This window comes from Poeciliopsis prolifica, unplaced genomic scaffold (genome assembly GCF_027474105.1).
Source record: "Poeciliopsis prolifica strain line A6 unplaced genomic scaffold, Auburn_PproV2 SCAFFOLD128, whole genome shotgun sequence".
In the NCBI taxonomy this organism is placed as follows: Eukaryota; Metazoa; Chordata; class Actinopteri; order Cyprinodontiformes; family Poeciliidae; genus Poeciliopsis; species Poeciliopsis prolifica.
The window spans coordinates 35,785-51,164 of record NW_026562503.1 but is presented as its reverse complement, the minus strand read 5'-3'; the positions used below and the strand labels follow the sequence as shown (position 1 = coordinate 51,164).

Below are 15,380 nucleotides of genomic sequence, written 5' to 3'. Positions count from 1 at the left end.
AAAGGATTTATGGATAAAAAAAAATGGAGCAAAATTGGAAAAATTATATGAAACTGAACCTACTTTACCAAGAAAAAGATGTGTATAAATGGGCTGCAATATTGAGCCATGGCGTTTCGCATGTCTCAACAGGGGGGATGGTAGGATACATCAACATTACACTACTTATGGATTTATTTCTTATTTAAAAAAAAATTCTGTAGGACCTGTTTGATATGTGCAAAACATAACTCTCAGGGCAATCTAAGATCACTTAGAGGAAAGTTTCCTACTCTGCAATATCCATTTCAAGTAATGCACATGGACTTCATAGAATTGAATAAAAGTGAAGGACAAAAGTATTGTTTAGAAATAATTGATGCTTTTCTAAATGGTTTGAACATTTCACTAAAAACCCAGATGCAGCGGAAAAGCCAACTTGGATACATTTAACACACTGCAAAAGTAATTTAATTTCAAAAGTATTTGGGAAGCAAGCTCAGGACGCTCACCGACCTACAGGGCAAAGTCCAGGTTACAAAGGGGGTTAAACCAAATAGTTTTTCCGTCTCAAAACTGGTGAAGATTGTCCACAACCCTGTAGTGTCTTTAGGAGCAGAACGAACTTGCACATTAATGAAAATAACAAGCGAATATATCTTTTTGTTTTTTTTTGTGTTTTTCATCTGGGAACAATTCATGTCATAAATGAAAATGTTTTCTTGTAACACTGTTTACAGAATGAGGATGAGTATTCAGGTATGTTTTCCACCTAGTTCTATTATCATTTTTTTAGTCTCCTGGGCAAGTATGACGTCGGCAAACTACAGAGATTAAACTTGATATGTGACAAATGATGTTTTTAACATCTGACTGTTCTCTCTGTGAACAATGAATTTAACCCTGTCTTTCGTGCAGATGTCTGGTGGTGGTGCAGTGGTGACAAAATTTTTAATAGATTACCTAGGAAGGTAACAGGGATGTCTGCATTAATTTCTTTATTATTGCCTGTTTCTGTTTATCCAATGACTGCTGATCATCTAATTCATGCTTTAACTGATGTTGTGCCTCAGCAGTGGCGTCAGTTGCAGAAGCGAGACCTGACCTGGAGGAACAATGATCCTACATACATCGATGCCATTGGTGTCCCCCGTGGTGTACCAGATGAGTATAAATTGGCCGACCAAATTGCAGCAGGATTTGAGTCCACAATTTGTTGGTGGTGTACATTAAACAAAAACGTTGACAGAATCAACTACATCCATTACAATGTACAAAAACTGGGCAACTGGACACAGGCAGGCTTCGAGGCGGTGCATGAGCAGCTGGCCGCTACATCACTGATGGCTTTCCAGAACCGTATTGCACTTGACATGGTGCTGGCTGAACGAGGGGGAGTGTGTGCAATCTTTGGTGAAAGATGCTGCACTTTTCTACCCAACAACACAGCGGCTGATGGCAGCCTGACGAAGGCCATTGAGGGGCTCCGTACCCTTAATGGTAAGCTGAAGGAGTTCTCTGGAGTAAATACTTCCAGGTGGGACGACTGGATGAATGTTTTTGGAAAGAACCGAACCCTTGTGTCCTCTGCTTTAGTGTCGATGGCAGTCTTTGCTGCCATTCTAACCTTGTGTGGATGCTGTTGTATTCCTTGCCTGCGTTCTTTGTTTAATAGTCTCATCACTACAGCAATTTAGCCCATGGGGAACCAGATGACGCCGATGTATCCTTTATTGGCGAGAGAACCTGAGTCTGACAGAGAAAGCTCTGATGAGGACTCTTTTGATGTGTTTCCTGATTCTAAGTTTTGGACTGAGTATAAACCTTGAGTGTAAACATGTTTGCTTTCTTAAAAAATGAACTCCTAGTTGAAAATTGTTTGAAGTGGCTGTTTAGGAAGGATATGAGAATTAGAACAAATATTTGGTAAACAGGGGGGAAATGTTAGAGAAATTGTGATATTATTAATCAATTATTTGTTATTCTCATTGATCTTTATAATGTATCTTTAATTGATGCTTTCCTTTAAGTTAATCTCATTATAGAATTAAGAATGTTCCTTGTATTGTTGATTTGCTCTGATTCCTTTCTCAGAAGGCCTCACTGACAGAGAGCAGAAACAAAATCTTCCTGCAGGTTTACCTCTTGGTGACTCTGCTTCAGTTGAGTTGCTGGCCTCCAATAAAACCATCATTGCTAAGATCACTACATATTTTATTAATCTTTGTGCCTGGAAGGACATTATCTAGTACAGAATGACTGTGTGTTAGTTAGTGAATAACATTTGACGCTGTAGCTGTTTGCCCCCTCCCTCTAGAGCTACAGCGTCCTTGTGGTTAGGGATCCTAGAAACAATAAAATAGAGGAGCAGACAAAATGTGCTTCAGAGCGGTAGGAGATTGTAACTGAAGCACATCTCTGTCCGTTCTCCTCGCGAGTGAAAAAGAATCTAACTCTTTTGTCTTTTCTGTCTTTGTTAATGTATGTTTAACAGGTGTTAACCCTAACAATGGTGTTTTAGGTTTTTAAGAGTTTTAAATAAACTTTAATCTGGATTTAATTGATCTAGTGGAAAAATCTTCCCTATAATAATAAAGATATTTATCAGATCCTGCAGTTTTCTGTGATAAAACCATAAATCATGTTTTTTATTTTAAAATTAACAGAATAATTTTATAGTTTCACTTAATAATCAATAATCAGTTTGTTCCGGTTCTGATTCTGAATCGGGTCTCGGCTCATTTGAATCTCTGATGTCCAGAAGGAACCGGAGCCAGAAGTTCTTGAGCAAAACTTCATAACCGGGTCATGATTTGGATCGAGCTTGGAGGTTCTGGTCTTCTGGATCAGAACCGACCAGGGAAATGATGGTCAGTTCTGAACATGGAGGTCCAGCATGGAGGGAACAGCAGAACCTGAACAAAAGGTTCTGGTGAACAGAACCTCTCTAACCCGGTTCTGTTCATCAGGAGCTTCCAGCTGCTGGAGATCCAATCACAACCCGTCCTGCTGTCCAGAACCAAGGGTCCAACATGTGGTACTGGAGGCACCAGAACTCCAGGACAGTACCGGTCTGGACCAGCAGGTCTCAGGGGTCAAAGGTCAGATCCACTGATGAAGTGAACCTTCTCAACATGGAGGTCAGTAATCTGAGAAACGTTTGGCGGCCATTTTATTCTGATGAACCGGATCAGAACCAACACTGTACTCCAAGATAAACAGAACCAGTCAGGTCTGACTGGACCCACTGGTATCGCCCATTATTACCTGGTACCACTTGGTTCTGGTCCGGTTCCTAGAACCCGTCTTCTTCAGTGACTGGATGGATCTGGACCCGTCAGAGGTTCTTCTCTCCATCTGAGTAGAACCTCTGTAGCATCGCTCCAGAACCTCAGACAGTTCTGGTCTTCCCAGAGCTGGTCCCAGTTGGCCTGGTTCTGGTTCTCCACCTGAGGGTTGGATCATTCAGAGCTTTTGGACCTCAGATTCTCTAAGGTTCTGATCCACACAGGAGGTCAGTTACAATCCAGAACCAGAGACTGAGTAGACCCGGGTTGATGGAACAAGGTTCTGGTTCTGATCCGTAAAGAAGAAGAACCATGAACCAGAACCTTCTGATGTTCTGGAGCTTCTTCTCTGGACCAGAACCACTGGCCCTAAAGTTCTGGGTGGCTCAAAAAGGTTCTGGTAGCAGATTCCCATGGAACAACCTGATTGGACGGAGTGGTCATGTGACCAGGAAGTGAGTCAGACGCAGCAGCAGTTCATAGTTTTATTATAAAAGCTGCAGTTTCTACTGACAGAAAAAACAAGGGGTGGGGGGTAACCATGGTAACAGTGATGGGGGAGGGGCTACTGTTGGACAGTTTAACACACACACACACACACACACACACACACTGTTCTCACACACACATTAACACTGAGGACCCGGTGTGTGTTCAGAGTCAGACGAGTCAGAAGGTTTAAACTCAGCGGGTCGGATGGAACCGGGTCAGAACTCCGTGATGCCTGGTTCAGAGTTTTGTCTTATAATCGGGAGGTTCCTGGTTCAATTCCCATCCTGTCTGTGGTTGTGTCCTTGGGCCAAACGCTTCACCTCCTGTTGGCCCTGACCTCCAGGCAGGGAGAGTCGGGGGCCCAACAGGGGGCGCCGGAGCCTGGCAGCCCAGAGCAGCTGCAGCTCTGGATCCTCTGGGCTTAATGAAGCCATGCAGGTCCAGAACCTTTACCACATGAACCTAACTGGACCCAGGTTCTGACCCGGGTTCTGACCCGGGTCAAAACCCAGGTCAGGACTCTGAGCTGCTCCGTGTCTCTAACAGGAACCAGACCCGAGTTCATGACTCGGACCAGGCTGTGGTTCTGCTGGGGGTCAGAGGTCACACTGACCTGATGACCTCAGAGTTACAGAGGGAAGCTGGGAGGAGCCGCTGGTTACCATGGTTACAACAGGTTACCATGGTAACTGGGTCAGCTGGTCAGGAACGACCTGCTCATCCTGACCCGGTTCTGACCCGGTTCTGACCCGACCCAGATGTCCTTTATGGAACCGGGTCGGCGCCAGAGGTTCTAACCCAGTTGATCAACCGTTTGGATCTGGTTCCTGGTTTACAGCGACCCGGTTCTGGACCGGTTCTGGTGAAGCAGAAACATGTTGGACTGGTCAGTTACCATGGTAACCCATACCAGAACCACAGGGCTCAGTCACTGACCCGGTTCTGATGGCGCCGCCTGCTGGAGGAGAAATGGCACTGCTGGACATTTGGATCTGAGACGGGTCAGAGAACCAGAACCAGATCATTCTGGTTCTGGATCATCAACACCCGAGGGATAAACCCAGCTGGCTCAGAACCAGAACCAGAACCTGTCAGACCAACGGGTCAGGAACAGAACAGAGGTTCTGGACCCGATCGGACTGTTCTCCATCAGAACCAGTCCGTACCAGTCTGATTGGACCTGACCGGTTCTGGTGACAGTGTTCTGTCACCAGAACCCAGCGGTCTGATTGGACCGGTCTCTGACCCGTATGGTACCGGTCCGGTCTCTGAAACACACCCCGTTCTCCTCACTCTCTCTACTCGTCGTCTTCCTCGTCTTCATCGTCTTCCTCGCCCTCCTCATCCTCTTCCTCGCCGCCTGAGCTGAAGAGTCCGGGTTCCTGGCGAAGGTTCCCCCGCCGCGGTACGCCACCATGTCCTGCAGGCAGAGGGCAGAGGTCAGAGGTCAGGGTTCTCTAGGGTTCTGGTTCCGGTCGGTCCTCACCCGGTCGTACTTCTCCCTCAGTTTCTGGGCCTTCTCCTCGTACGGCTGCTTCTCAGACTGGCTCAGTTTGCTCCACATCTCTCCAGCTTCTTGGCGCAGTCGCCGATGGACAGACCCGGGTACTGCTGCTTCACGCTGGGCCGGTACTCGCTGCAGAACACGAAGAACGCCGACCTGATGGGACACAGGGTTAGGGTTAGAGAGGACCCAACCAGAACCAGAACCAACCACCAGTCTTCTGCTACTGGACCAACCAGAACCCTGCAGGTACTCACGGCGGCCTCTTGGGGCGTTGGGGTCTTTCCTCTTGCGGCCTCTCTTGCCGAAGCTTTGGGCGAACGTAGTCCCTCATCTCCCGGTTGTAGCGAACCTTGTCGGCCATCGCCATGTCCTCAAAACGCTTCTTCTCTCCGGGGGACAACGCCTGGACAAGAGGACAAGATGGGACCAGCTGGAGCACACAGAGAACCTGCCAGGACACCAACAGGAAGTTTTCTGTCTCTAGATCTTTCCTGTCTCTGAGGTCAGGTCATCATCAGCTGCTTTAGGATCCACCACAGAAGAAGAAGCAGAGTGCTCCTGGAGGATCCAGAGATCAGCAGATATTCATATTTCTCCATGAATCAGAGAAGCTTCACTATGACTGAGTAAGGCGAGCCAATCAGAGAAGAGCTCAGAGGAATCAGTGGTCAGCTGACTGACTGCTCAGGTCTCCACTGCTGAAGGAAAGTTCACCAGTTCCTTCACTGGGAGGAACTGAGACTGGAACTGAAGAGTCCAGATGTCCTTGAACACACCGTGTCAGCAGGAATATGATAATTCAGTAGTTGAAAATGGGTCATTTTTCCTGTATTTGTTCTGTTTGGGTCCAGCAATGGTTCTGGCTGTAGAGTTGATGTGCAGATTCTTTGAATTTTCTCTGAAAAGAAGCTGAAAACTTGTTCCATCAGCATTAGATTGAGTTCAGGTGGTAACGTCATAGGAGGGTTTGTGAGCCTGTCAACTGTTGGAAATAAAGTTCCAGCATTGTTCATGTTTTTGTTTATGACATCTGCAAAGAAAGCCTCCATTGCATGTTTTAGTGATAGTTACGTAGTCTTTCTTTATAGATGTAGATTTATAGAAAAGATTGTAAAACGTTTGCGATGATTTGTAGAACATTTTTAAAATGAAATAATGTTGGAACAATGTCAGTGAGTGTGTGTGTGTGTGGGGTTACAAGAGCATGCTTCTTGAAACTAGCGGCTATCATTGCCGTCTCTATTCTATTGTACTGTGTGTATCATGCATGTGAGTGTGTGCATGTATGTGCATTTATTCATTCATTTTCTTCCGTTCATCCAGGGTGAGGTCACGGGGTCAGCAGCCTAAGAAAGGAGGCCCAGTTTGTTCTCCCCAGCTACTTGTTCCAGCTCCTCTGGGTTCCCCAAGGCGTTCCAAGGCCAGCAGAGAAACATCGTCTCTCCACCATATCCTGAGTCTTCTCCAGTGGGTTGTGCCCAGAACATCTCAGCAGGAGGCGTCCTGACCAGATGCCTGGGCCTCAACTGGCTCCTCTCGATGTGGAGGAGCGGTGGCTCGACTCTGAGTCCCTCCTAGATGACTGAGCTTCATGACTCGGACCAGGCCGTGGTTCTGCTGGGGGTCAGAGGTCACACTGACCTGATGATGATCTGAACTCAGAGTTACAGAGGGAGAGTCCTAAAAAACTAACACTAATTTTGACCGCTTGTATTCATGACCAAAGTTCCCTCTAAGCTGTGCCTGTTCAATCGTGCTCTGCTTGCATCTTCTCAGTACAAGAAAATCTATACAGCGCATAAAATAAAGTCCAACATAAACTGGACATTGAGCTCAGACATCAGTTTGGACCAATAACAGTTTTTCTGTACAGTGACAGGAATCCAGCCAATGACACAATACGGTTCAGTTTCGCTGCAGCCAATCACTGCATGCTATTTTGTGTACATGTCTTGGTCATAGCGCTGTGGCACCATGCAGGTGAGAATAGTGCGGCGGAGTTAAGAGACGTGAAAGATAACACCTTATCATGTCTCAGTGGGACGTCCACTCACCAAGCCACAGTAAAATAAAGAAATGCACTTCTAAGATCAAATGGCTGTTGGAGTTTTTGCAACTAGAAGAACAGTAGAGTGGACAGAGGAGGGATCGTAGAGATTATTCTTGTTATTAATAAGAGCTCTGTGATCACTTTGATGCTCGTTGTTCCGAGCATGAATTAAAGGAATCATCTGCATTTGATATTGAAGCATTGAGTTATGGATAAGCAGATATTTGTACTCTGGCAAAGACACATGAGGCCTTTCTCCTCCATCCACAGATTATGGAGGCATTAATAATCAATATGCTGAATTCAAGAACATAAAGCAAGAAGCAGACTGACCATCAACCTGGGCTAAGTGAACAACCACTGGAGAAGTGAGAAGAAAAAACTAATGAAATATTTTACAAGAATTTATTCTATATCACAAGCTACAGAAAACATTTCATTGTGCAAAATGTGAATATTTGAATATTTATGCCTGAAAGGTGTAATGTCTCATTTCTCCCCCTGGATAAAGCAGGATTCTTATAACATGCATGAACAGCAATGTTTTCTTCTTTTTCATTTTAATTGGGAAAATTACTTCAATTAAAAGCAAACAAATGAAAATTGCTGATTTAATCTGATTCTTTTAATAAACCATGTGACTTCCTATGATCCCAGATTTATAATATTTGTTCGTGACCGCGCCGTGTCCACTGATGATGTCCACAGTGGACCTCAGTGTGTTCAGGAAGCTCTGTGTGCCCAGACACATGAACAATTAGAGGGAACATTGTCCATGACCCCGTTCTTTCAGTCATGATCCAAAGCTCATGACCAAGGATGAAGGAAGGAGCTCAGACCAGTAAATAAAGAGCTTTGCTTTTTGTCTCAGCTCTCTTCACCACAACAGACCGGGACACCGCCGCTTCACTGTAGACGCTGCACTGATCCGCCTATCGATCTTCTGCTCCACTGGGGGCAGGAGATCCTCTCTGACCTGGAGAAGGCACTCTATTCTCTTTCAGTTCATTTATTCATGCATTTTTTTATATAGCTATGATTTTTATTTTACTTATTGAGATAATAAAAGAAAGAACCTTGAACACATTAATAAACAGGTTTTGCATGTCAGTAAACATTTTCTCTTTTGGATTTCTCATCAAATGGTAAAAATGGTAAATGGACTGAACTTATATAGTGCTTTTCCAGTCATTTGACCACTCAAAGCGCTTTACACTAGAGTCACATTCACCCATTCACACACACATTCATACACCGATACGCAGACCGGTAGGCAATTTGGGGTTAAGTGACTTGCCCAGAGGCACATCGACATTTGGCAAGAGGGTGCCATCAAGGGTGTCAGACACACACACACACACATATAATACACATGGACAATAAAGTATAGTTAGTGATGTTAACTAGTTGGTTAGGTAACTAGTGTTAGCTAACTTTGAAGAAGGCTAATATGTTGATTTGTGACAGTAACGCTGTCACAGCACTGATGACTGACATTTATGAGCTGAAAATAAAGATAATTGTGTGTCAAAGTTCTTGCTGTGTAAAATATTAATATTCACTAAATGTGTTTGGTTCACAAAACATTTTTTTCTGACAGTTGCAGCTTGTAACAAACAGATTCAAATTAAATTCTGTAGGAAATGAATGCGGGTCATTTTGGACCCACTTATGGAAAAATGGGGCATTCATATAAAACATGCTATTTTGTAAAATATGTAAAATGTCAATAAAAACTTTAATAGCATGATATCAATAACATGTTTGTTGAGGAATACCTGGAATATGAAGTGGTGAAAACTTTTCATTACAAAAATATTTTTAAAAAAAACTATCTGATCGGGTCCAAAAGAAGCCAATCAGGCTTCAGAGGGTTAAAAGATGTCAAAATATTACCGAGTCATTATATCTCACTGGAAACCATCACAAGTGAAACTATTTAAACCCACAAATGGAAATAAAAACAGCAAATCAAAAAATACAATTAAAATGAATATCAATTATTTGCACTTGGGTTTAATCCACATTAAGTCAGCGGCTCCATGGGGCCCCAGGGCTTCAGGGGTCAAACATACTGACATTTATTTATTGAGATAATCAATGCTGCTAAATTTGATTTAATGGTTTCAACATAAACTAAAAGATTTTAAATTGTTTAACATTTAAACGTAAGATTTTAAGGAGCTGGAAAATTTACTTTGTAAAAGTTCAAAGAACAATATTCATAATTTGATTGTTTTGTTACCATAGCAACAATCTGATCCTGTGAGCTTAATCTTTGAGTTTGAGCTGTTTGTTCACAAATATAAATGAATAAACTGTAATTGTAACTGATAGTTGTCAGGTTGGGCAGTTAATCTACTTTAAACTCCCAGATTAAAGCCAACAGAAGCTGCTAGAGGTTCTGATGTTTTAGCATCTAGAGGGCCCCATAGTCAGGTTCTGCCCCAGGCCTCATGCAGCCTTGGACCGGCCCTGCAGGATGAGTTAAATCTGCTGCACTGCAGGATGAGCAACACACAGAGATTTAGTTCAATTAACTGCTAAAGAGGCTTTAGCAGCTCTAACATTTCTGTCTGTTGAGTTTTAATAGAGTCACAGAAACCTATTTAGTTGATGGAGTTTCTCAGAAACAAAGCATTTGATATGGTTTGAGGGTAAAATGACTCTAAAAATAATAATAAAATAATTTGAAACCAGTGACTAGGAGACGAGAGCGAAGCTCCTGAACCAACATGGAACAGAGAGAGACAGCGCCACCCACTGGAGAGTGAGTTGATATGGAAAAGCCACATATAATTTTTTGTTCAATAAAATAAATTCTTTTCAACGCTCGTCTGAAAGCGACTACAAGTTATTCATAGAGCTGCGCAACCAGAGCTAACGGAGGGTTTAAACTCTGACCTTAACGTTCAGCTCATCAAAGACAAATAACTGTCTTTGTAAAGGTTTTAAGGTGTCTCTGTCCACCAGACTGCAGACTGTCCCTCTCAGATTGTCTGGTGTCCAGACTGTCCCTGTGTTCTCCTATCCATCCCCCGGATAGGACACAGACAGGATGTTCTCTGGACATTCTGAAGTCTAGAAAATGTCAGAGGGAGCTGCATTGTGTTTTTGTAGATCTAGAGAGCATATGTCTCCCTGTCTGTCCCTCTCATCTTGTGCCCCTGTCCGTCCCCAGCGTCTCTGACCTTCCACCTCTCGGAGCATTTCTTGGAGAACTCGGCAAAGTTGACCGACTGCTCGGGGTTTTTCTTGCGGTGTTCCTCTCGACACGTCTGGACAAAGAAGGCTTAGGCCGACGTCTTCCCCTTCGGCTTGTTGACATCTTTACGCATCATGATGGCGGCCTGAGGAAGAGAGGAGGAGGATGAGGAGAGTAGCTCCAGAGAGAGTCCAACATGAAGACATCTTCATTATACAGCCTCTAAACTATTTATTAATAAAATGATTGTCATTAATATAACCTGACATTATTTTCTCCTGCAAAATGAAAACAATAATAATAATGACAATAAAGACCTTTGGGCACTTAAATAATTTAGAAACAACATAATATGTAGGAGAAAACATTAAATCCAGAAACCCTTCAACTTCAAATCATAGATTTGACAATCTATGATTTTAATAAGATGTGCAGATTCATCATACTGTGATGATTTAAAAATTTCTCCTGGTTGTAGTAAACCCTGCAGGGCAGATTAACACCAGATTAGCTCATTATAAGAGTTTTTGATCCATTAAATGTGATGTATGTAATTTATCAGGTCCATTTAATAACTGTTACAGTTAACAGTTACTGAGATCCTAGAGAGTGAGAGGATTTTTAAGGAGTGTATATTTCTGCTGGTGACAATTTTCAAGAACAAGAGAAAAAAACTGTAAAAAGTTCAGAAAGAGATGTTGAAGCCAAACTGAGGTCAAAGGTCATCTGTGAGCAGTTTGGTTTCATGCCTACAAAATGTTTTATAATCCATGTTGATAGAACAGAGAAGCTCAGAGGATCTGCACTGTGTTTCGATCTAGAAAAATCAAGAGAGAAGCTGTTACTGCATGAGGAAATCTGGACTAACAGAGAAACAGGTCAGACTGTGGTGAGCTGTGCTGCAGGAGGGACAGAGGACAGAGGTGGAAGTGGGACTTCACTAAGGATCGGCTCTGAGCCTTTCCTGTTTCTGTGGTGATGGACAGATTGATGACATGAATCTCCATTGTGATGTTTGCAGATGACATTATGATCTGTGGTGAGAGGAGAGAACAGGTGGAGGAATGAAGGCTCGCTGTAGCAACACAGAATACATGATGAGAGACCTGAGTGGAGATATGAGGTTACAGGGAATAGAAATACAGAAAATGAAAGATTTTAAGTGCTTCAAATGAACAGTCCAGGACAAAAGCGAGTGGAACAGAAGTGAAGAAACTTGATTTAGAGACGGTGGAAGTGATGCAGAGGTGGAGGTAGCAGAGATGAAGATGTTGAGGTTCTGTTTGGGAGCGACAAGAATGGATAAAATCAGAAATGAAAATATCAGAGCAATAGCTCATGTTAGATGTGTAGGAGAAGCCAGACTGAGATGTTTGGACTTGAACAGAAGAGAGACAGTGAAAACATCGGTGGACTGACTGAGGATGGACCTGCCGGAAAGAGGAAACCAGAGACTTATGGATGGAGTGAAAGAGACATGAAGGCAGACGGAGAGAGAGAATAAGGGGAGGAAGGCAGGATTATATGGAGATGAAGGAAAGGAAGATTTAATAACTGTGTTACACTAAAACTAGTCCTGACTTCCTGTTTAACATCTGATTGGATCCTGGTTCTGTCTGGATTAAAATTATCTATTTATTTTACTAAAATCCCTAATTTAACAATTTCATCCAGCCTGAGCAGATTAATATGACCGGTTCTTTGAATCTGATCTGTTTCCAGTTATTTCTGTTTCAAAGGTCAATGTTTAACTGATATTGGATCATAATTAATACCCGATCAGGTCAATATTTAACTATTTGATCATAATTAATAGCTGATCAGAAATGTCTTCAAGCTCTCAGTGTTACTGTAATCATTAAATTAATAAATCCTTCATGTAAAGTGATGCTTGGACATTAAACCGTGTTTTCCTGTCCGGACATCAGTCCCGGGTCCATCCGGTTCTGCTCCCCGAGGCTCGGTTCTGTTCAGCGGCCTAACCCTCCGCGGCTCTCCGGGAACAAAGGACCGGGCCACAGGGTCCATTTCTAGCGGGCCTGAAGGCCTCTGGCTCTCCGGTTCTCCGCCTGCAGAGACCCGGTTCTCATCCGGGACCTGTCTGTGGTACCGAAACCGGGTCAACCCCGGTCCATCTCCTCCCGGGCCGCCGCGGCTAGCCTGGCCGAGCTAGCATGAAGAACAATGGGCCACCATTTCCCGCCTCTGCGCAGCGGCCCATCCCCCTCCGCGGGCCGGAGAACCGGACAGAAACGCTCTATAATCGGTATAAAGTGGCACCGCAGACCCGGGAGAAATACATTTAATTTACATTTCATACAAGAAACGGTTTATGTAGCTTAGCGCGTTTTGCAACGCAAACACCAAAACTCTGCAGCTGCTGCGCATTTTGAACGGTGGGCTCCGTCTACTTCCCGGAGAGGTCGGTGTCGTATAAGCGGCTACTTCCTGGCATTTGTAGTGAGAAAATGGGCGTTTCGTGTTTACAGCCCACACTGTGGACAGTTTCCTGCGTGGAAACATCAAGGAGCTCAGGCTGGAGGTCTGGGACAGTCACCCCGGTCTGACCGAAGCAGCAGCCATTTTAAAAACATTTCTCAGCTTTTTATCCGCAGAAAGCTGAGAAATATAATTTGCGGCATTTCTGAGTCTTTTTGCGGCTCAGAATCAGAACCGTCTCCAGGAAGAATCTAACCTGGACCGGTTCGGCTGAGGCAGGACGGACATGGGTACTCACGGTAGGAGGCCCGGAACCAGGACCGGATCTCTGGCTTTCTGGGTCTCGGTTCGGGTTGTTGTTTGGGGCTGAAGATGCGACTGGAGCCGTTGGTTCACTTTCAAACTGGGTCGAACTGAGAATAAGCCACGCCCTCCAGAAACGCCCCCATTGGTTATCTTCATGTAGGGGGCAGGGCCTAAGGCCAACCATCCGGGAGGAGTGCCGTTCTATTGGAGGACAGTTTGTAAGTCCTCGCCGCTGATTGGTGAACAGGACGGCAACTCTGTGTCAAACCCCGCCCACTCATGATGAACCTTCACTTCTTGCTGGGCGGGGCTTTCATGCATGTCGCTCCAGCGATAAATGATAAACCGAATAATTGTTTATCGATAAATAAACATTTCTGGTCATACGGGGTTGTTATTTCTGCGTTGTGCTGGTTTTCTTTGATAATTAGGCCGTGAAACAGGTTTTGTTTTTTGGTTTATTCTGACGAGAACAAACAGAAAAGCACCATGTTAGGGTTAGTCATTTAAAAATCAATTCCTGCTACTTTACAACCATAAGTTCAGTTAAATATCCACATGATGAAATAGATTTATGGATAACAATATTAGAATAGTGATTATAAGAAAAACTAACTTAATAAATCTATAAATAAACACCTGTCCAACTGCTTATTAATGCAAATATTGAATCAGCCAATCATAAGGCAGTATTCAGACCTCATCATCATGATCTGCTGCGGTTCAAATTGAGCATCAGAAAAGGGAAGAAAGGTGATTTCAGTGACAGTGCATTTGGTGAGCAGCAGCTTGCAGGTGATGTGGGATCAGGGGAGGCAATGGCCTCTTTTCCATTATGACCAATCATCATGGAAAAATATATATAAAACTAGAAAATTCCTGAAGAAATTTAACCGGGGCCTGCCAAAGTGTGCCCGTCGATTTTGACCCAGCGTTCTGATGCTAAACATTAGCATCCATGTTAAAGAAAGCTGCAATGTCATCAATACAATGTGGAAAGTCACAAGCATGACTGACTGCATTCAGTATACTAAATATGGGTAATAAGTAAGGGAAATAGCTAATGCAAGGTAAAAGGTTGATGCTAATGCTCTGCCATGCTGTGCAAGGCAGAGCCCTAACCTGAGTGGAAAAGATCATGCAGGATAATCTTATTGTACTGCCTACGGCAGTGCACTGGTGGGAAACAGAGAAATGCTAATGTTTGTGCTAATGCTAATGCACTGTCTTGCTGCGCAAGACAGTGCCCTAACTTGAGAGGAAAAGATAATGCAAGCTAATATCATTGCAGCGCCTGCGGCGCTGCATTAGCCACGGCCGAATCTTACGGCTTTCATTTTGAATGTTCAGAATGTTTAATTTAAATGGTCAATGTAATCCCATGTATACAGTGATTTTGGTTAAATCAGACATATAATGGTCAAAAGAGCACTGATTTAATCTAAAATTCTCAAGGCTTTTATTTTGAAATTTTTTAAAGCTTAATTTAAATTTCCACACTAATTCCATGTGTAACAATGGTTGGTTAAAAATAGTTATAAAAGGCCCAAAAACACAAGCAGCTCTAAAGTCCAGCTTTTTTCTCTGAGTTCTGCCTAGTTAGAACTACAGTGATGCGTTTTTGTAGTCCTAATCAGCTGGCCCTGCTGTGTTCCGTTGCCATGGTAATGGATCCTCTGCCAGCTGTGAGTCAGACAGGGGGAGACATAATTCTATCAGTTTGAGGCGGCCATTTTGCCTAAAATAGGCATGAGCCAGAAAGGAATCTTAAGGCTTTTATTTTGAAATTTTCATTGAGATTAATTTTAAATGGCCAATCTCATCCCATGTTTAACACTGATTGGGTTAAATCAGTTATATAGTGGTCAAAAGAGCAATTACTTGATGGAAAAATTGTCAAGGCTTTTATTTTGAAATTTACATTAAGCTTAATTTTAATGGTAACACTAATCCCATGTGTAACTATGGAGTTTGAAATCAGTTCTAAAATTCCCAAAAACCAAGTACTTGTCATGGCCAGCTGATTACTCATCAGTAGTAACTGACAGTTCCACCATGTTGTAGTTTTTATATTCACCTATGACCTCTTCTGTAGGCACTGAGTGTTCTGCCATG

General features: G+C 43.4%; 1 pseudogene; it reads right to left on the bottom strand.

The window, feature by feature from the left end:
- Positions 1-4,490: 4,490 nt before the first annotated feature.
- On the bottom strand, positions 4,491-10,656 carry LOC129355255 (high mobility group protein B2-like; annotated as a pseudogene).
- Positions 10,657-15,380: the final 4,724 nt, after the last annotated feature.